The sequence below is a fragment of the Rattus norvegicus genome, chromosome 20 (assembly GCF_036323735.1).
Source record: "Rattus norvegicus strain BN/NHsdMcwi chromosome 20, GRCr8, whole genome shotgun sequence".
NCBI classification, from domain to species: domain Eukaryota; kingdom Metazoa; phylum Chordata; class Mammalia; order Rodentia; family Muridae; genus Rattus; species Rattus norvegicus.
Window position 1 is genome coordinate 5,337,501 of NC_086038.1, and position 19,766 is coordinate 5,357,266.

Here is a 19,766-nt window from a genome sequence, read left to right on the forward strand (position 1 = left end):
GCGGGTGACATCACTGGGTGAGAGTTCTTCAGCTGCCCATTAGCTTCTTCCCTTACACCCGGGCAAGTCTTCCTTCGAATTGTGGGACGAAGTCTCTGCCCAACCCATCACACTTTGGTGATTCTCTGGATCAAAGGCAGCGGTGGAACCCATGTCCCAGACTTTCAAAGCAAGTCACAGGAAGCCTTGCTGCCACCCCTGGTTTCCTGGATACTTGTTGGATGTCATCTACTGTGGCATGAAATTCTCAAGGACACCTTCAGAGATCCGGTGAAGAGAGGCCCAGGTTTGCAGGTCCAGTGCCGGCTAACCACCATCTGCGCATGCCCGCCAGCATGTGGGCATCCAGTCCTAGAAGGGAAGCTGCTTCCAGGGAGCCCCTTGATGCCTGCAGATTCTTGTGCAGAACTGTGGTCATTTTAAGCCACCGAGGACTGGGGGTGGTTTGTTATGTAAAAACAGACACTTTGCAAAGAGAGACTGTCAGCAAAGTATGCCAGCTCTACATTCTAAATATACCCACACCCCCATCACCACCCTTCCCCCCCAACTGCCAGTACCCACTGTGTGAGTCCAGCGGCCTCCTAGCCAGCACCAATCTCTCACCTGACCATTTGCTCCTGTGAAGACCCCAGTCAGACCCCAGTCAGACCCTGTCTGTCCCCTCAGCTCCCCCTCACTCAAGCTGTGTGAGCATGGGCAGGTCCTTGCCTCCCAGCCCTCACTCCCCGTTCCTCCTTCAGCCTCTCATGGTGAACCCCGGACCATGCCAAGTGCACTCCTGCCCAGAGGCAGAAAGCATCTGGGCTTTGCTCAAGCTTGGTCAGATCTCCCTGGGAGGACTTTCTCCCCACTCCCCCCCCATTCTGTGGTTTTCTCTGTTGCATTTAGCTGCATTGTCTTCCGACCCTTGATGGTGGCCAACGCTGGAGAATGATGGCTGTTCTCATACTATTTATTCTCTCGGCCAACACAGATTTCCAGGCTGGGAGACACGTGTGCAACAAGCATGAAGTCTCCACAGAAAGAGAATCCAGGCAGCGTCATAATCCCAGGTCTGACATTAAACACGCACGCACACATGGGCGAGCATGCCCCCAGGTAACAGAGACAGACTTGCTAGCCAGTCAGCCTAGGCTATCTAGTGAGCTGCAGGCCAGCGGGGTGGGATGGGGTGGGGTGGGGCAGGACCCCATCTTAAAAGGGTGTGTGTGGAATACGCAGTTGTTTAGTGCACTTGCTGTTCTTCCAGAGGACCTGGGTTTGTTTCTCAGCACCCACAAGGTAATTCACAACTCAACTATCTATACTGTAGTTTCAGGGGATCTGACAGCCTCCTCTTCTGGCCTCTGCAGGCCTTGAACTCGTTCGGTGCACATACACTTGTGTCCATAAAATGATGTTTTCAGAAGTTGATGGAGGACTGAAAAGATGCTCAGTGGGCAACGATGCTTGTGGCCTTTGCAGAGCTACTGGGCGAACGTCATCTGGAACTCCAGCTCTGGGAGATTCACCGATCTCTTCTGGCTTGCCCCGGCATCCGCATCCGCACACATAGGAGCTTGTGTACACAAACTCACAAATAAAGATATCAATTTTAAATGTGACTTTTGTATGCCAGACATCTATGACTGTCCTCTGGCCTTTACATGCACACACACACATGCACATACACTCATATGCACATACTCACTTACACACACACACATACACACACACTCACTTGCGTACACACACAATGCATGCATGCATACATACCACACACTCAAATGCACATGCTTGCACACACACATGCACACACATGCACATACTTGTGTGCACACTCACACATGCATACATACTCATGCACATACTTGCACACACACATGCACATACTCATATGTACACACTCGTGCATGCACATGCGCGCACACACACACACATGCACATGCACATGTTCACTCACACAGAGATATAGCCTTACCTGCTTTCCCAGCTGGAAGTCAGGCACTTGCTTAGCTGGGAGTTTCTAAGCATTGCACGCAGCATGTGACCTGGTGTGACTGAGCTGATGGTGGATTAGTGGAGGTAGGTGTGGGGCTGGTCGGCTTGCTGTCTTGCAGACTATAACTCTCACAGTCTCCTGAGGTAGGCCTGGGCTGGGGTCTGTGGTGAGCTCACTGGGACACGGGCTGCAGTGGTCTGTAGCACCCAGGCTCCTCAGCGCGTTGCCCAGCTCTCTCCAACATAGCTGCCATGGTCCCTTGCTCCTAGAGAGGGTCTTAGTTCAGTGACCCCCCCCACACACACACACACCGTTTCCTCCATACAGATTCTGTACACATGGGCATCTAAGCTTCCAAGTCCCCTTGGGAGCAGTGAGCGCAGGGCTGGGTGTAGAGTGTGGCCCCTGGATTCTCTACTTGGAACTCAGAGCCCCACCCCCACTCAGTACCGAATTTATCTTGAATTCTGAGGCTTCTTGCATTTGGCCACCCCATGGGCAGTTCTCACACCACTTTGAGACGAGGTATTATTTTGAGACGAGGTATCGAGACACAGCCCCGACTGGCCTCCAACTCTGAGATCTACCTACTTTGGTTGGAATTAAAGGCATGCACCACCATACCCGGTTCTATTTATGGCCCCAGGGAAAGGATGCTACTGCTCTTCTGAAGTTCCTGTTTCCCTCCTGAGCGCTGGGAGGACAGGCGTGTACCACTGTGCCTGCTTCACACAGTGCTGGGACGCAAACCAGGGCGCTGTGCTTCTAGGCAAGCACTCCCAACTGAGCCGCATCCCAAGCCCCCACAAGGCTTTAGACTGTGTCCCCTGGCTCTACAGCCTCATGCCTTTCTCCCCATCAAGGCTGAGACACTGGTATCCCTGCTGGGAGCTAGCCCAGCTTCCAACCACTTTGATGGGCTTCAGAAGGTAGGCTGTGACTGCCGCCCATGTCTGCTGGCCACTAAAGGGAGACCTTGGCCCTGAGACTCCAAAAATAAATCTCAGTTTAGTCTAGGACACGGATCCTTCTCTGTCTTTCTGCAGGAGGCTCGGACACAGAAGCTGTACAGATGCATGAGGTGGACATGCTCTGTGTCCAGAGGTTTCAAGAAGAAGCTGTTCTCTCAGTCATCTTGAAGGTGGGGATGTTGGGTTGACCTGGGAGGGAGCATCAGCAGCCAGGCAGAGCAGGGTTACACGGGGTGACACTAGAGTAGGGGTAGCCTAGGGACTCTGCCCCTTCCTTGGGGCCCAGCCTTTTGTGGCTCTCCGGTTTGTTTCCTGGAGCAGAAAGGAAGCAGGGTTTGCTCAGGATCCACAGGCTGAAAGCTCCCATCTCCCCAGGGGTGAGTTGGAAGACCATCAGTGAGCATGGTGTGGTCACAGAAACTCGTGGTGGCAAATGGATGGATGGATGGATGTGGTCACAGCTCAGTGCAAACGGATGCCGTGGAGCCATGTCCCAGCCCCAGCCAATGTCCCGCTAATTCAAGTCTCCAAGAACCAGTGAGCAGAATATTGGCCTCCCCACTCCCCACGGCTTAAAGGTGACGCAAAACCTCAATAGGGGAAATTCCCTTATCCCCTGGCCCTCTGAGAGGGAACAGAGCTGGTGCTTGGAGCTGAGACCAGTCCCAGTGGACAGGGTGATATGTCAGACGCAACTAAGGGACAATGGACCACCAGACAGGGGCCTGGGGAGATGACCCAGGGGGTAAGACACTTGCTCTGTATGCATGGCTGTGCCTATAACTCTGGTATTGAAGACATGAGGCCCGGGGAGCCCCAAGAACTCACTGCACGGCTAGTAGAGCCTATATGATGAGATTCCAGTCCAGACAGAGAGCCTGCCTCAAGGCAATAAGTTAGAGGGCACCCCATGTCTTACACATGTGTAAGAGCACACACGCCTTACACGCATGTCCATGAATTCCCCCTATCTCAAGAGAGAAGCATGTGACTGTAGCATGAGGGCCCTGAGTGAAGCCTGAAAGAAGAAGGGGGCGGGGTGTTCCAACTACTACAGTGAACCCTCGGAGCTGCCTATTTAGCCCCCTCAGGGCAGTCTCCTGTCTCCAGCTCTAGGGTACTGAGAGCTGACTAATAAGTGCAAGCTGAACCCTGAGCTTTAATTTTTAAAAAACCTACTTCTAATGATGGTTTTTTAAATACTTTTTAACCTCCCTGTAGCCCACCACCCACCAGAGGTAGTGGGAAAGAAAGGATGGGGAGGACACACGGTGTGTGTGTGTGTGTGTGTGTGTGTGTGTGTGTGTGTGTGTGTGTGTACCTGTTTAGAAAGGTTCTTTGGAGCAACTCCCGTCTGCGTTGTATGGAAATCGGCAGTTCAGTTCACAGGTGAGCGGCAGGAGCTCCATCTACTTGCAAACACCTCACAGATGCACCAGCAGTCCAGTTTGATAGAGTCAGGATTGCCAACGGGAGTCAGCAGCAGTGGCACTCCCTAGCAGAGACAGCCAGGCCTCAGCCTCAGCGGCTCCATTCAGCAGGAGGGATCAGGAGGAATGCCAGAAGCTCTCGGCTGTGCCTCTCTCAGGAAAGCGAAGTTCAACTAAGGCCTAAGACCCACACGACCAGCAAGCCTGGCTCAGCCCCCATCGCTGTCCGTCGAATCCTTTTATATTCTCTCTGAACGTCAGGTCTCCTCCACGTGTCTTGCCTCTGCACGCGCATCTGTCTCAGCTGACGTCACTCTGCCACTCAGCCTGAATCCACAGAAGCAGCAAGAACCTGCAGCAGCCACCAGAAGGTTTTTGGTACATTTCTCTCTATGGAGTCCCAACAAATGCAGCTCAACGGTGCAACATAAGGTGGACCAATGCATGCGTGCTGTTAGCAAAGAATGCTTCATTATGTGTCCTTTCACAAGTTTGCATCCCCTCTCCTGTGTCTGCTTCAGCAAAAACATCCCTTCACAAGTCTGCCTTGGCCTTTCACACCTGTGTCCACTTTAATGAAACGTCCCTTCATGTGTTTGTCCCAACAAAACTCCATCCAACACAACTGACTTTCCACAGAACTCTCACCTGTCCACTTCATCACCCCTCATCCTCGTAATTTTCCTTCACAGAAATCACCCCTCCTCCAAGACTCAGCCTCTCTAAGTAGAGAAAAAGGATAGTCCTTCTTGCTCTGTGTAGGACCACAGGATCCTTGGGAACTTTCTCCAGGATGACGGTTCATGAACTCCCAGGTTGGTGTGCATAGTGAGAACATTGGCATGGGTGTATATGCACATGTCTGCATGCTATTCGTGATGCCCACACCTCACAAGGCCTATGGTGGGGGGGGCTAAGGAAGTACAACTAGGTGTGTGTGCACACAGGTCTGGTGTGTGTGACGGTGCACACAGGTCTGGTGGAGGCACGGCCTCTACAACTCAGAGGGCACACACCTTGCAAGTCATCACTCAGAAGACACACACCTTGAAAGTCATCTTTCTCAATAGCTCTACCCTCCCTCATCATTAGATCTTCTACCTCAGCCAAGGCTGGCTTCCTCTTGAGGTTCCCATCTCCGTCTTAGTATTCTCTGCTGTGTGTGTAGCTTTTGCTGCCCTGCTCTAAGCTCTGGGAACGAACAACGCTACCAGCCCTGACACACAGAATATTGGATCCACAGATGAAGCAAACTCCAGCCTCCCAGCTGGAGAAGCTGCCTATGGTTGCTCTGCCCATCTCTCTCTCTCTCTCTCTCTCTCTCTCTCTCTCTCTCTCTCTCTCTCTCTCGTCTGCTAGCTTGCCTTCAGGGACTCAGAAGTTTAGTCTATTCTGCACAGCTCACTGGCCTCTAGCATCTTTACTGATGGATCAAGAACAAATTAGGGAGGAGAGCCTTAGCATTAGAACCACCCTACACCTCACCTTTTCTCTCCAATAAAAAAATGGACTAGCAAGCACAAGGCCCTGGGTTCGGTCCCCAGCTCCGAAAAAAAGAAAAGAAAAAAAAGTGGGAAAAAAAAACCCTCTTCTCCAGACATGAATTGAACAAAACTATAACATTTATGTAAATTACTCAGTGTGATACACAAATGACATCCAGTCCGTCATATTTGTCAGTGAGACAAAGTCCTCTACCCTCATTCCTGGGCTATGTTTGGATTTTAGCCTGTAGCACACCTGAAAAACATGTCTTCCACCCTATAACTTCTCTCTTGATGTTAAATAGCATGAGTTTGACTATGAGACTATAACCAGTCTTCAACCCCGTCAGAAATCTGGGAATGACTTAAACATTACCTGAGTATGTAGGAAGCACCCAACATAGCTTCTCAAACTTAAACAGTTGTAGAGACAGCAGACCACGTGGACAACCCCTAATGTCTTATAACGTTGGAGCATCTGACATCAGCTTTTTGGCCCAGGTTCCCCTGACAGACCTTTGTAAAGCAGGATTATGAAGGACAGTTTACCCTCTCTTGGCAGAACTATCAGTCGACTATTTCACACAGTATGTCCTTGTTCCGGACAGTATTATGTCTGCCGATGAAACAGGCAATTTCTCTTGCTGAGAAGAGACACTACGACCACAGCAGCTCTTATAAAAGAGAGAATTTAACTGGGGCTGGCTTACAGTTCAGTGGTTCAGTCCACTATCATCATGGCAGGAAGCATGGCAGGGTGCAGGCAGACATGATGCTAGAGAAGCTGAGAGTTCTGTATCCGGATCCACAGGCAGCTGAAAGAGACACTAGGCCTTGGGGTTGGGGATTTAGCTCAGTGGTAGAGCGCTTGCCTAGCAAATGCAAGGCCCTGGGTTCGGTCCCCAGCTCCGAAAAAAAAGAAAAGAGAGAGAGAGAGAGAGAGAGAGAGAGAGAGAGAGAGAGAGAGAGAGAGACTAGGCCTGGATTGGGCTCTTGAAACCTCAAAGTCTATCCCCAGTGACGCATTTCCTCTGTTAAGGTCATGCCTCCTAATCCTTCTCAAGTAGTGCCACTCCTGATGACTAAGCGATCAATAGGTGAGCCATTCTTATTCAAACCACCACATCCTCCATGAAGACTTCAGCACTGTTACCCAGCCACCCAGCCACCCAGCCTTGTTCTCACAAAATGTGTACTGAACTTCCTTTGTAGCTCAGATCTGACCTTTTCAGCATTGCTGTTTGTGTCTTTGTCTGCCATCACAGGCAGGAAGGGCCCAGGTGTGAGAACTGTGACTCTCATCAAACAAGATCTCAGAGATGGAGAGCCAGCCTTTCTCCCAGACTGAGCTCTCTGTCCCCAGCGATACCCTGAAAGCCAGTGGAGATTTGGGGACCACACTAGAGCAGTGGGTTCATCCCACACCTATGGCTGGATGTCCTCACACCTGGTGTCCTGACTGGGCGTGTATGTCAACTTGACACAAGCTGGAGTCATCACAGAGAAAAGAGCCTCCCTTGAGGAAATGCCTCCATGAGACCCAGCTGTAAGGCATTTCCTCAATTAGTGATCAAGAGTGGGAGGATCTGGCCCATTGTGGGTGGAGCCATCCCTGGACTAGTGGTCCTGGGTTCTATAAGCAAGTCAGGGGAAGCAAGCCAGGAAGCAGCACCCTCCTTGGCCTCTGCATCAGCTCCTGCTTCCTGACCTGCTTGAGTTCCAGTCCTGACTTCCTTTGGTGATGAATAGCCATGTGGAAGTGTGAGCTGAGTAAACCCTTTCCTCCCCAACTTGCTTCTTGGTCATGATGTTTGTGCAGGAACAGGAACCCTGACTAAGACACCTGGGTTTTACACTGGCTTCTGTGGCTTAGAAAAATTCTTACTTTGGGGTTGGGGATTTAGCTCAGTGGTAGAGCGCTTGCCTAGGAAGCGCAAGGCCCTGGGTTCGGTCCCCAGCTCCGAAAAAAAGCAAAAAAAAAAAAAAAAAAGAAAAAAGAAAAATTCTTACTTTCTTGAGTTTCAGGTGGCTCACCTCTAATTTGGGATTAAGCAATGCTTACACAATTCTGCTATGCCTGCTCCTCAGCTTCTGTTACTGTGGCCCATCTACCCACTGTCATGCTAAGAGGCATGTTAACTTGGCTGCCTGTGGTACCCTCTCCTTGACTACAGAGAAGGAGTGAGGGTCAGCAGGCTGCATGTCCTGGGTCATTACATTGAACAAGCTGACTAAAGCTATCAGAAGAAATATCATTTAATGGGAGATTAAAAACCAGTGAGAGCAGCCGGGCTCTGACCTGGAGTCTCAGTTCTTAATTTAATTTCTTTTGCAATCCAAATCAGAACATTTAAAAAAATATTAAAAGTAGCCGTGTTTGCTCAAGGGTTTTTATCATTGATTTGGCCACAGCTTTCCCATAAGCCACATGTTCTGGAACAGGCTTTCTCATTTTAAGCCTCCTGCATCCCATTTTGAGACAGGGAGGCATCAGACCTCAGGGGACAGGAACCTGCTAGGAGCCCACAGACCAGTGAATGCTGCCCTTTCAAAAATCAGAGAGGAGCATCTCCCAGACCTGCATCTGAGTCAGGACCAGGGTGCCCTGCAACCTTGGGCTCACACCTCAGAGTGGTCAGCCAGCCTCCTCCCCCAAGTCCCGGGAGCCTACTGGGCCCCCTGGAGGTGCTTGCCTGTGCTGCAGTCTGCAGTCTTACACCCTTACCTCAGAGTTGTCTCACTGCCAGCTCTCCTTACACTGCCCTTAATGTCTTAGGCTGCCCTCTGTTCTGAAGAGCAAGATCCACACCCTGGGAATTACAGGCAGGAGGCTTCATTTTGTCCAACAGACACCCTGACTTGGATCAGAGGTGAGGTCCAGGTTCTGAGTATCTAGTGGTGGCGTCTGACAGAGTGCAGGGCACTGCACGGTCACAGGACAGGGAAGGATAATGGCCTCCAGATCCTCATCTGGAGACACTGTGTCCTCCTAGCAGCCGGGAAAGCTCGAGAGCCAAGCCCTCTGGGGAAGCAAATGAGACAGCTACACTCCCCTTAGTGCCGACCTAGAAGCACAAAGCAGTGTCCCGGAAGAGGGAACCTTGGCTGCTGGGTGCCGGGCTTCAGATCCCCAGAGACAGCCTCACTTGTGTACACAAGGAAAGCCGCAGGACCCAGCACGTCAGAGCCAACAGCCTTGTCAATAACCTCAGCTTTTACCAGCCAGAGGGAGAGGAAATAAAACGGGGCCCACTCTCGGAAATGGAATTCTTGACAGCAGTTAAAATTAATGAACTCACGATGCAAGTTATCAAGATAGATTAAATGCTCACACCCGGTGTTGGCTGAGAGGGAGTGGGTCCCACCAAGCTGCCTCCTGTTTATTAAGACGTAAAAATGCACCGTAGTGTTAGGCCCTGCTTATGGGTGCATCCAGAGGTAGTAAATATTTAAAAGCACACAGGGGAATAACACTGAGTGGCTACCACCGCAGAGGGAGGGGCTGCCACCGTAGAGGGAGGGGCTGCCACCGAAGAGGGAGGGGCTGCCACCGAAGAGGGAGGGGCTGCCACCGCAGAGGGAGGGGCTGCCTGCTTGGGGAAAGGAGGCAGAGGGTTGCCTTCATGCTCACAATGCTTGGTGATCCCGTTCACCTGAACCCATGAATATATGCGTATCGTGTGCATGCATACTGCCTTCATGGCTGGCTTTCACTCACTATTTTATGATGGGCATGGGAACGTACGTGGCTTGCAACCACGACGGTGCCCCCAGCCTGGATGGTGCCCCCAGGCTGGACAGTGCCCTCAGCCTGGCTGTGCTGTGATTTATGAGTGCACCTCTTGTCACATGCCCACTGTTCCTCTCTTTCCTCACTATGTAAACCCGGGTCATTTTCTTCACACAGAAAGCTGGATTATGGGGTCAGAGATCTGATTTTTCTGTTTTTCTTTCAAAGATTTATTCTCCTCTTTCCCCTCCTCTTCCTGTCCCCCGTCCCCCTCCCTCCCCATCCTCCTCCTCCCCATATTGCCATGGCTGTCCTTGGAACACACTGTGTAGACCAGGCTGGCCTTGAACTCAGGGATCCTCCTGCCTCTGCCTCTTGAGTGCTGGGATTAAAGACCTGCACCACCACACTGGACCCTTTTTCCTTTATATCTCTGTGTGTCTGACACTTATGGGTGGCCACAGAGGCCAGAAGAGGGTGTCTGATCCCCTGGGTCTGGAGTTAATGGATAGCTGTGAACCACCCAATACAAGTCTTGGGAACCAAACCCCATCTTCTGCAAGAGCAGCAAATGCTCTTAACCACTGAGCTGTCTCTGTGTCTCCTCCACTTTCCTTATTGCTGTGACAATAGTGCTAACTGCCAGGTGACTGGAGCCATGAGGGGTTTGTCTTCACTGTGGCTTCAGCATACGGCACTTTCATGGTGGGGTGGTGATTAGGAGGCAGACAGAGACAAAGGCCGTTAGACAGCTGACTTCCCAGCCCAGTCCACAGGGAGAATAGCTCACTGTCAGGCTGGGTCTCCCAGCCTCAGGCAAACTCTACGCCACCTTCAACACGTGTGCACGGATGAGCCTTCCAGATGATTAAATCCCATCACGTTGACAAGGTTAGCCCAGACTGCTGACCGGGCCTAGTTGGTAGAACCCTTGCCTAGCATGCTTGAGACTCTGGCTCTCATCTGTAGCACCTGATAAGCCCCGGTTGCTTACTCCTGTGTCTTCCATGTCTGAGAAGCTGAGACAGGAGGGTCAGGAGTTCCAGGCCATCCCCAGCTACATACTGAGTCTGAGGACCAGCAACCCTGCCTAAAACCAAACCAAACCCCAAATAAAGACAAGAACGGAAGATGGACAGGGTATTTCATGGCATACAAATAGGAAATCAGCAAATAACAAGAGGAGAAAAAAAGGATTATGACATGAAAAAGCAAAACAGCCAACCCATTAACTATCAACCGTAAACCCAGGCTGGCCCGCATTCAGCTTGATCCCAAACTGCGAGGTCCTCCTGCCTCCCCTTCTCTAGTGCTGGGACTGCAGGTGCTCAGCACTGTGCTAGTTACACCATGGCCTGAGTCAGGTGAGGATGTCAGTTGGACACTGAGTTGCGAGTGACAGGATTGGTCTGATGGGAAAAGCGCTGACTACCTCTAGAGGCACACAGTGTTCTCAGGGCACCGACCATCCTCTCCGCACTGCACAGCACTCGTGCCTCCATTGCTTTCCTGGTGCTGTGGTAAATTATAACCAACTTGGCATTTCCAAACACCAGAAAAAGTCACGACTCAGGAGGCCAGAAGCCCCGTCCGGGTGTTTGCTGGTGGAGCGCCTTCACACCCGTCAGAGGGCCATCTTCCCTCATCTTCTCAGCTGCTAACTGCCAACCGGCAGCATTCCTTGCTTGCAGGGATGTCTCTCGCTCTCCAGACCCACGTCAGCCTCTCTGGGCAGCCAGAGCTCTTACCAGGGTGTCTGACAGCATTTAGGGGAGATTTGAGAAAACCAGTACTAGCTTGCCTTTTAAGATCCTTGTCTGTAGGTTATGCTTATGGGGTCTGGGTTTACATAGTGAATGCATCTTTGGGAGGTGATTTTTTTTTTTTTAGCCTTTTTTTTCTAACTCATTGCACGCATGCGCGCGCGTGCGCACACACACACACACACACACACACACACACACACACACACACACGAACCCTGAGGTCGACTACAGCCAGAACAGAGACCCCCCAGCCCGAGGAATTTTCTTAATCTTTAAGAACCCTTAAGAACCTTCATTTACTGTGTATGTGGAAATCAGAGGACACTCAGTTCTCTCCTTCCGCCACCTGGGTTCGAACTTAGGTCCTCAGGTTTGGCAACAAGCTCCTCTCTCTACCTGCTGAACTACAGTGGTAGCCCAAAGCAGACTGAGTTTACTACACCAAAGGATTTCAGAATCAGCCAGTGTGAAGCAGATTTGGAGTTTATTTTTTTAAAAGATTTACTTATTATACATGAGTACACTGTAGCCGTCTTCAAACACACCAGGAGGACACCAGATCCCTTTACAGATGAGTTGTGAGCCACCATGTGGTTGCTGGGATTTGAACTCAGGGCCTCTGGAAGAGCAGTCGGTGCTCTTAACTGCTGAGCCATCTCTCCAGCCCAGTTTTGGAGTTCATTAAATCATATTTAAGTATGAGAGTAAAGAGAGTTGCTTAAAACCTGATGGTGGTAGTTCACACCTTTTAGTCCTAGCACCTGGGAGGCAGAAGCAGGTGGATCTCTGAGTTCGAGGCCAGCCTGGGTTACAGAGTGGGTTCCAGGACAGCCAGGGCTACACAGAGAAACCCTCTCTCAAAAACAAAAAAAACTGGGAGAGAATGAGAGAGAGAGAGAGAGAGAGAGAGAGAGAGAGAGAGAGAGAGAGAGAGCGCAAGCGAGAGCACCCAAGAGCATAGGCGGCTTCTCAGAGCAGCGCACAGCAGCCACCGTCTTTGCAGTGACCTTGTCTCACGGTGGGTGTTGGTGGCACGTGGAGTGACATCTCAAAGGTGGCCAGCACCAAAGAGATATCGCAGGGCAGGGCCTGCGAGTGTGTGTGCTGGAATTGTTGATTCTCAGACAAGGCTCCTGGGTGTGGGGCGAAATTTCCTCTCCATGCCCCTAATTTCCCTAGTCTTTTAAAATGCACCCCACCCCCACCCCTCTCCAGACTCTGCCCGGTCTGACTGTGCGCACACTGTGTGAGTGCATGTGCCTCTGGAGCACAGAAGAGGAACCACGATACCCTGCGAGTACCCTCCAGCCCTGCTAGCCGAGCAGCTGGCTTCTCACCTGGTTCAGAGGTCAAATGCAGTCCTCTCTGCTTGCACCGCACACACTTTACACACCTAGCTGTCTCTCACCTCCTTTCCCTGTCTTTCTGTCCTGCTTCCCTGAGGCTCCACATCTAGGGCTTACTGGGTAGCCAAACATCCAAGTACTGACTCTGGGCCGCCCCCTCCCCCACGCGCCCAGCCTTGGTGCTCTGCAGTTCCGGGGCTGAGTGACAGAAAGACCGTGGCCACTACCACTGTGCTTGCTGGTGGCTCTTTGGCCTCAGCGTTGGGAGCCACTGAGGAGTCACTCTCGGGAGCTAAGGTTTGTGTCACATGCAATATTTATTTGGTAATGGATTCTCCTATGTCACCAGGGACTCCTGCTTTCGTGACTGTCCACCGTCCAGCATTTTGTATTGGAGATTTCTAACACTGAACTTTGTGTGTGCAGCCTTGTGTACCGATTGGCTAGACCCGCTGGCCAGTAAACCCAGGGATCCTTCTGTTTTGTTACAGGGGTTTTCTCCGTGTAGCTCTGGCTGTCCTGGAACTTGGCTCTGTCTCTGTAGACCAGGCTAGCCTTGAACTCAGAGATCCGCCTGCCTCTGCCCCCTAAGTGCTGTGAATAAAGATGTGCGCTACCACTGAACCGCCTGGCCTGCCTTCCCTCAGCACTGGGGTTACACGCACTTGTACCAGACCTCTTTTGTGTGGGTGTTGGGGATCTCACCTCAGGTTCTTTTTTTTTTTTTTTATAAATTTATTTTTTTAAGATTTTATTTTATTGTATATGAGTACACTGTAGCTGCCTTCAGATGCACCAGAAGAGGGCATCAGATCTCATTACAGATGGTTGTGAGCCACCATGTGGTTGCTGGGATTTGAACTCAGGACCTCAGGAAGAGCAGTCGGTGCTCTTAACCACTGAGCCATCTCTCCAGCCCCAGGTTCTAACTCTCTTGTGGCTTGTACACTCCACCCAGTGGGTTCTTTCTCCAGCCTACTCCTTTGTTTTTATTATCTGTCTCTGGAGCCCAGGTTGCCCTTGGACTTTGAGCAATCCCCCTGTGTCTCTCTCCCTCCTCAGGGTTGGGATTATAGAAGTGGCACAAAATCAGGAGTTTAGACAAACTTCATCCTAAATATTTCATAAACGTGAGAACATCTTCATGTGAGACATCAACACGATGACTCACATATAGAATCCCAGTATCAGGGCTAAGGCAGGAAGACCCAGAGTGAGGACAGCCTAAGCTGCCAAGTAGCATGATGATGAGGATGATGGTTACAAAGAATTCTAGGTATTCGGGTGGCCAGTGCCATGCCACAGGATTTCAGGAGGTGCCTGGATGTACAGTGAAGTCAGCAGGGAAGACAGACCAGTAAATGCCAAGACTGAGGAAGCTCAGCCTCTCCCTTGCCTCCCCCCTACCCCCGGCCACCCCAGGGCTACCCCGTTGTAAGTGAAAGGAGGGCTGTTTTCTTTGCCTCTGGGACAGGCGAGCAACCGTTGGCCGCACCGCCGATGCAGCCGTTCTCCGTGATGGATGGCAGCCGGCTGGAGCTGCTGTTCCAATTTGTTCCCAATTTGGACAGCCGCTTTACCCACAATTCACCTTGTCAGGGCCACAAATCACTGTGGACAACCAGACTCAGAGATTAGAGAAGCCCAGAAGAAAGGGGCCCCAGGCTGTGGAGGACCCCAGGCTGGGTAGCAGGCTTGTGGGACTAGGCACTCTCTCCCACCAGGCCTGCCTCCTGCCAGCCCTAGCCAGCCCGGGATCTGGATGACACTCTACCCAGGCAGGTTTGCTCCCTAAGCCTGTCCATCCCTCGGAAGCCAGCAGGGGGTCCTTCAACCAGCACTTCTGCAGATCCTCCACACCCAGGCTCTAAAGCCTCAGGCTTCCTGCTCTGTTTATGGGGGTGTCTGACCACCCCATACTCAGAGTTAGGGGAAGCCAGGCTCTGAATCACTCACCTATTCATTCGTTCACTACAAATAATCAAAGGGAACACTTGCTATGTCACAATAGTAAGCAAAACCACTGGGCACACGAGTCATAGGAGACACAAGGAATCGTCACACGGAACGGAGGAGGCCTGCGACAGAGACTCACAGCCTCTCTCCTGTCCTTCACAGCCCTGGGAAGACTCACCTCTCAGGAAAGCCCATGCGTGGGCACATGGTGCCAGGTCCCTGGTGCCAGCCTGGGGGCCCATGGTACGCTTTTCCTTTCTGGGAGCCGTCTCTCCACAGGGCTGGAGCGTGGGCCTTTCCCTGATCAGCCACACTTAGGTTCAGAGGTCACAGTGATGTGATAACTGGATCCTACCCTGCCACTCCCAAGCCCGCTTCAAGCAGGCACCTTCCTTTGTTTGGGGTGTGAGCACTTGTCTGCTGTGGAACCTGCTCTTTGACCCACCCTTCTGGTTCACTGTGTGCTAATGGTGATGTAGGAGGAAGCAGTACTGGTCTGCGCAAGCTGCCACGGTCCATGAAGGATGACCGAGTGGCAGGCATTGCTCTCCCTGCCTGGCAGCCCTGCTACTGGCTTGACCTGGTCGAAAGAAACTGCTGAACCCTGGAGTAGCACCGGAAGTGCTCTCCTCTCCTTGTCCTCTCCTCTCCCCTCCTCTCTTCTTTACCTCTCCCCTCTCTCTCTCTCTCTCTCTCTCTCTCTCTCTCTCTCTCTCTCTCTCTCTCTGTGTGTGTGTGTGTCCCAGTCAAGGAAGGCTCAGAAAATGACCTGGGGCAAGACTCAAGAGCTAGAGTCCCCAGTGTCTTCAGTTTACCTCTGTGCAGGATGGGCCAAGGCACAGTGCTTCCCTCCTCCCAGGGAGGCAGAGGGGAGGGGGAGTTCTGGCAATCTTCTCTGGGTCTGTGTAACTTTAAATTTTTTCAAAGCCTATTTTTAATGATGGTTCTTAAATGTTTTAACCTCCCTTCTAGCCCACCACCCACTAGAGATAATGGAACAGAAAGGACAGGGGGTCAGGGTGGACCTGTTTACAAAGGCTCTTTGGAGCAACTCCCATCTGCGTCGTCTGGAAATCAGCAGTTCAGTTCACAGGTCTGGAAAGCAGCTCGAATCAGCATCGGTGGCACTACCTAGCGGGACAGCCAGGCTTCGGGACAGCCAGGCTGCAGCCTCGCACAGCATGAGTCAGCAGGAGGGGCCAGGCGGGAGGCCAGCAGAAGTTCTTGGCTGTGCCTCTCTCAGTGAAGTGAACATCAGGGAAGACTTGTTTAGCTATGCAAGCGAGCCCAGCTGAGCTCAGCCAGTCACTGCTGCGTCCTTGTACTCCTTTCCTGTGTCTGTCTCAGCTGACGTCACTGCCAATCAGCCCGAATCCCAGGAAGCAACAACCGCAGCACACCACCAGAAGGTTTTTGGTGTGTTTCTCTCTATGGTGTCCCAACAAATGGAGCTCAACTATGCAATGTAAGGCAGACCAATACATGTGTGTCGTTAGCAAAGAATCCTTTATCACATGTCCTTTCACGTGCTTGCTTTAGCAGAACATCCTCTCCCCTGTGTCTGCTTCAGGGAACCGTTCCTTTCACACCCGTGTCTGCACTCATGAAATGTTCACTCATTTGCCCCAGCAAAACACCATCCAACACAACTGCCTTTCCGAAGAACCCCAAGTTTCCACTTCAGTCCTATGTGTGTGGGTTTGGACCAGTGAACCCCACACCAGGACAGGATTCAAATATTTTTCGTTTTTTGTTTTTGTTTTGGTCAGGGTCACTGGTAGCTCTGGCTGGCCTTGAACTTGCTGTATAGCCAGAGGACCCTGAACTTCTGATCCTCCTGCCTCCACTTTCCAAGTGGCACAAGCGTGAATCACCATACCCAGGGCAGCTCACAACCACTTGTGACTCCAGTTCCAGGGGATCCAACGCCCTCTTCTGGCCTTCACTGGCATTGCAGGTATGCAGTGCAAGCAAGCACGCGCGCGCGCGCGCACACACACGCGCACACACACACACACACACACACACACACACACACACACACACACACATCTAGAAATGTCCACAGAGACTCACACAGGGATTCCCATTCCAGGGTGATTCTCGGCCCCAACCCAAAGCACCCACTAATGAGTCGGAAGAGTTGAGTTCCAGGAGTCTGTAATTTCACCCGCACACCTCTCCAAAGCAGACTGGGCTGAGCAAGCCCAGTGGTGAACATCAGGATGGCAATGTGACCTGTTGGGTGGGGCTGGAGATGGGAGGGGCCAGGACCCTTTGTCTTCTCAGTCTAGAGCCAGGCATGGTGGGTGCATTGTCTAAACCCATCTAGAACCCTAGCACACATACACAGAGGCAGGAGGTTAGAGAGAGGCCCAGGCCGCTTTCCAAAGCCAGGAGGAAACGTGATTAAACAAGAAAATTCTATTTTTGGTTCTGGTATGAACAGATATTTTGAAAAAAAACATGTCTGACCTCTCTCTCACACTCTGTGCACTTCTGAGCCCAGTACCATTAGAGGGTGGGGTGAACTGAAGACCTGTGGACAGACAGACTTACCAGGTCCAGTGGGACCTTGTCTGTCCTGAACAGGCATCCTGGGCTTCTCCCTGCTTTGGCAACAGGGCCCTTGCCCAGAGCCTGGCCTTCTTGGTGCTGAAGGAAGGGCTAGGGGTCCTGAGTGGGGGCAGGAGGTGAAAAGTGCAGACGTCAGGGGCTGTCTGTGGCTCTGCCGCTAGGAAAGATCCTGGTGCAGACTGGTGCAAAAGCTGGGGCTAAGAAATGGCCTAGTACCCCTGGGCAGGGTGTCAAGAGAGCCCCCGTTCACTGTCCTAGGTGGCTCTGGGCCTCCGTTTTCCTTATTCACTGTGGAGATGGAAACCTTGCCTTGAGCAGGCCAGGCTAGAGATGTTAAGAGTTCTAGCACACGATATGCTGGGGTCAGTGTTCTTTGCAGGGTTCCAGCCCGATCCGCTGTTCATGGTCCTGTGTGCTCTGGGGTCAGCCACTCACACTCTCTCCCATGGAGCAGTGATGGGTGAGTCTGAGCCTGACCTCTGTGCTGCTTCTCTGAGTGGCTCCCCATGAGATGCTCTCCCGTCCTCTCCCAGGGCTCTGCTACCCCTGGCACTGCAGGCTGTCCACCCGTCAGTGACTCTCTAGGCCCCTCGTCCTGACCTGCTTGGCTTCTGGTTCTTTGTCTCATCCTGGGGCCCAGCTGTCGGGGGGCGGGGGGGGGGTGGCGGGTGGAGGGTGGAGGGGTGAGAGTGGGGGTGGGTGGGAGGCTAGAACCCCGGCAGGTAGGTGGAGGACAGCAGGTGCTTCTGGTTGATTCTCTGGTGAGTACATTACAGGGAAAGTTATTAACTCCTGGCTTGGGCAGGGCAGCCAGGACCCTGAGTGCCCTTCATAGCCGACAGGGGCAGGACTGTGCTAATTGAGGGCTTAATTAATTTTCCCAGCGGAGCCTGCAGCCGGTGCCTTCCTCTGCCATCTGGCCATTTATCTGCTCCTGGTGGGGTCCCCTCCACTCGTCCTGGGATCCCTGATGGCCCTATATCCTGCCTGCCTGTGCCCCTTACCCACCCATGGGACACTCCTTGGGTCCCTGCCAGGTCTTGGAGACCTCAGTCTTCTGCTCTGTGAGTAGAGTCCTCCCCCCTCCCCCGGTGTCTCTCAGGTCCCACAGCATCAGCAGTTGGGAAAGAACAGCCTCAGTGTTACACGAACAAATACCAGAACAACAAAGTGAGGGTAATGACGAGCCAGCCTGCCTCCATCTTGAGCTAAAAGCCGTCTTATAGTAAGGACGAAATAGGCCCATTCCTGTTTATGATTAAATCTGCTTCTCAAGGATCCGGCTGCGTTGGTTCCTGCAGTGCCTGCTCCAGGAATGGCGTCAGGTCTTCAGAAAGTTGTTTGTAACCATGTAGCAGCCCTACCCTTTTGTTCCTAAAGGTCATGGGACCACCCCTGACTGCCTTGTTATGCCCACCTGTTTCAAGACCACCTTGTCTGCGTCTCAGGAGGGACTAACTTGTTAGTGCTTATGTTCTGCTCCTGTAACCCTGACTACTTTGCCTGCCAAATCCCCCATTTGGAAACCCCCTGAGTTATAAAAACCTTGTCTTCCTCATATCCAGTGCTGACCTCTCAAACCCTGCCTGACGAGGACCACGGTCCGTGTACGTGAGTTTTTTTAGAAGCTTGCTTTAATGGCTTTGGTCATGATGACTTGGGTTGGTGGTCTCTCTCCTCCCATCTTTGGGATTAGTAGTAACCCACCAAGGTGATTTCTTTTTGCAAAAGGGCTGCCCCATGACCTTAGCTGGGCAAGCAAGTAGCACACAGTCAGATGGCCTCTTTGGTCCCGAATGCAAGGAGGCCAGGCTGTTCCTCACCGGCTCAGCCTCACACAGACTTCTCTTGACTGGTTAACTTATTTGGAAGGCACAGGAAAGAAATGAAGAGGGAAGGCCAACCACCCTAGGTGTCAGCTCCCGGGAATACCGCAGGTCTTTCTGGGAACAAACGTTTTAGTGGGTTGTAGGAGATTAAAAGTGTCACCTCTAATCCTGGCACTCAGGAGGCAGAAGCGGTAGATATATGAGTTCAAGGCCAACCTGGTCTACAGTTCAAGTTCCAAGACAGGGCTACACAGAGAAACCCTACCTTAGCAAACAACAACAACAAAAAACACAGGCACACACACAAAACCACCTTCGAGACAGATTCAAGTTCACTTTTCTTCTTTTTAAAGATTATATGTAAGCACACTGTCGCTGTCTTCAGACACACCAGAAGAGGGCATCAGATCCCATTACAGATGGTTGTGAGCCACCATGTGGTTGCTGGGAATTGAACTCAGGACCTCTGGAAGAGCAGCTGGTCCCCCTTAACCACTGAGCCACCTCTCTAACTCCCTTCCTCTCACCTTTTCAAGGTTTGGGGATACACCCTTGGCAGGTTAGGCAGGAAAGCATCTTCCTCTGTTAGAAAAGTCCATTTCTTGTTTGGCCTTGGGTGGTTGAGTGGCTGGCACTGTACCTCCCAGGTTAACTTTTTTCTCAAAGCAATGCCAGGCTACCTTGTAGGAGATG

The 19,766-nt window shown here is 51.9% G+C and overlaps 2 long non-coding RNA genes across 4 annotated transcripts; one reads left to right on the forward strand and one right to left on the reverse strand.

The window, feature by feature from the left end:
• Positions 1-932: 932 nt before the first annotated feature.
• On the reverse strand, positions 933-9,855 carry LOC102551791 (uncharacterized). The gene is made up of 2 exons (XR_362050.5): positions 1,964-9,855; positions 933-1,575 (listed from the first exon to the last, which is right to left on the reverse strand). It is a non-coding gene; the product is annotated as an uncharacterized LOC102551791 (long non-coding RNA).
• Positions 9,856-13,301: 3,446 nt separating this feature from the next.
• LOC120098906 (uncharacterized) lies at positions 13,302-17,887 on the forward strand. 3 transcript variants are annotated; one of them, XR_010060982.1, is made up of 3 exons: positions 13,316-14,910; positions 15,640-16,624; positions 16,763-17,887. It is a non-coding gene; the product is annotated as an uncharacterized LOC120098906 (long non-coding RNA). The 3 variants fall into 3 exon arrangements; XR_005497665.2 differs by lacking the exon at positions 16,763-17,887 and having other exon boundaries at positions 13,335-14,910; positions 15,640-16,132; positions 16,437-16,718; XR_010060981.1 differs by lacking the exon at positions 16,763-17,887 and having other exon boundaries at positions 13,302-14,910; positions 15,640-16,718.
• The last annotated feature ends 1,879 nt before the right edge of the window (positions 17,888-19,766 follow it).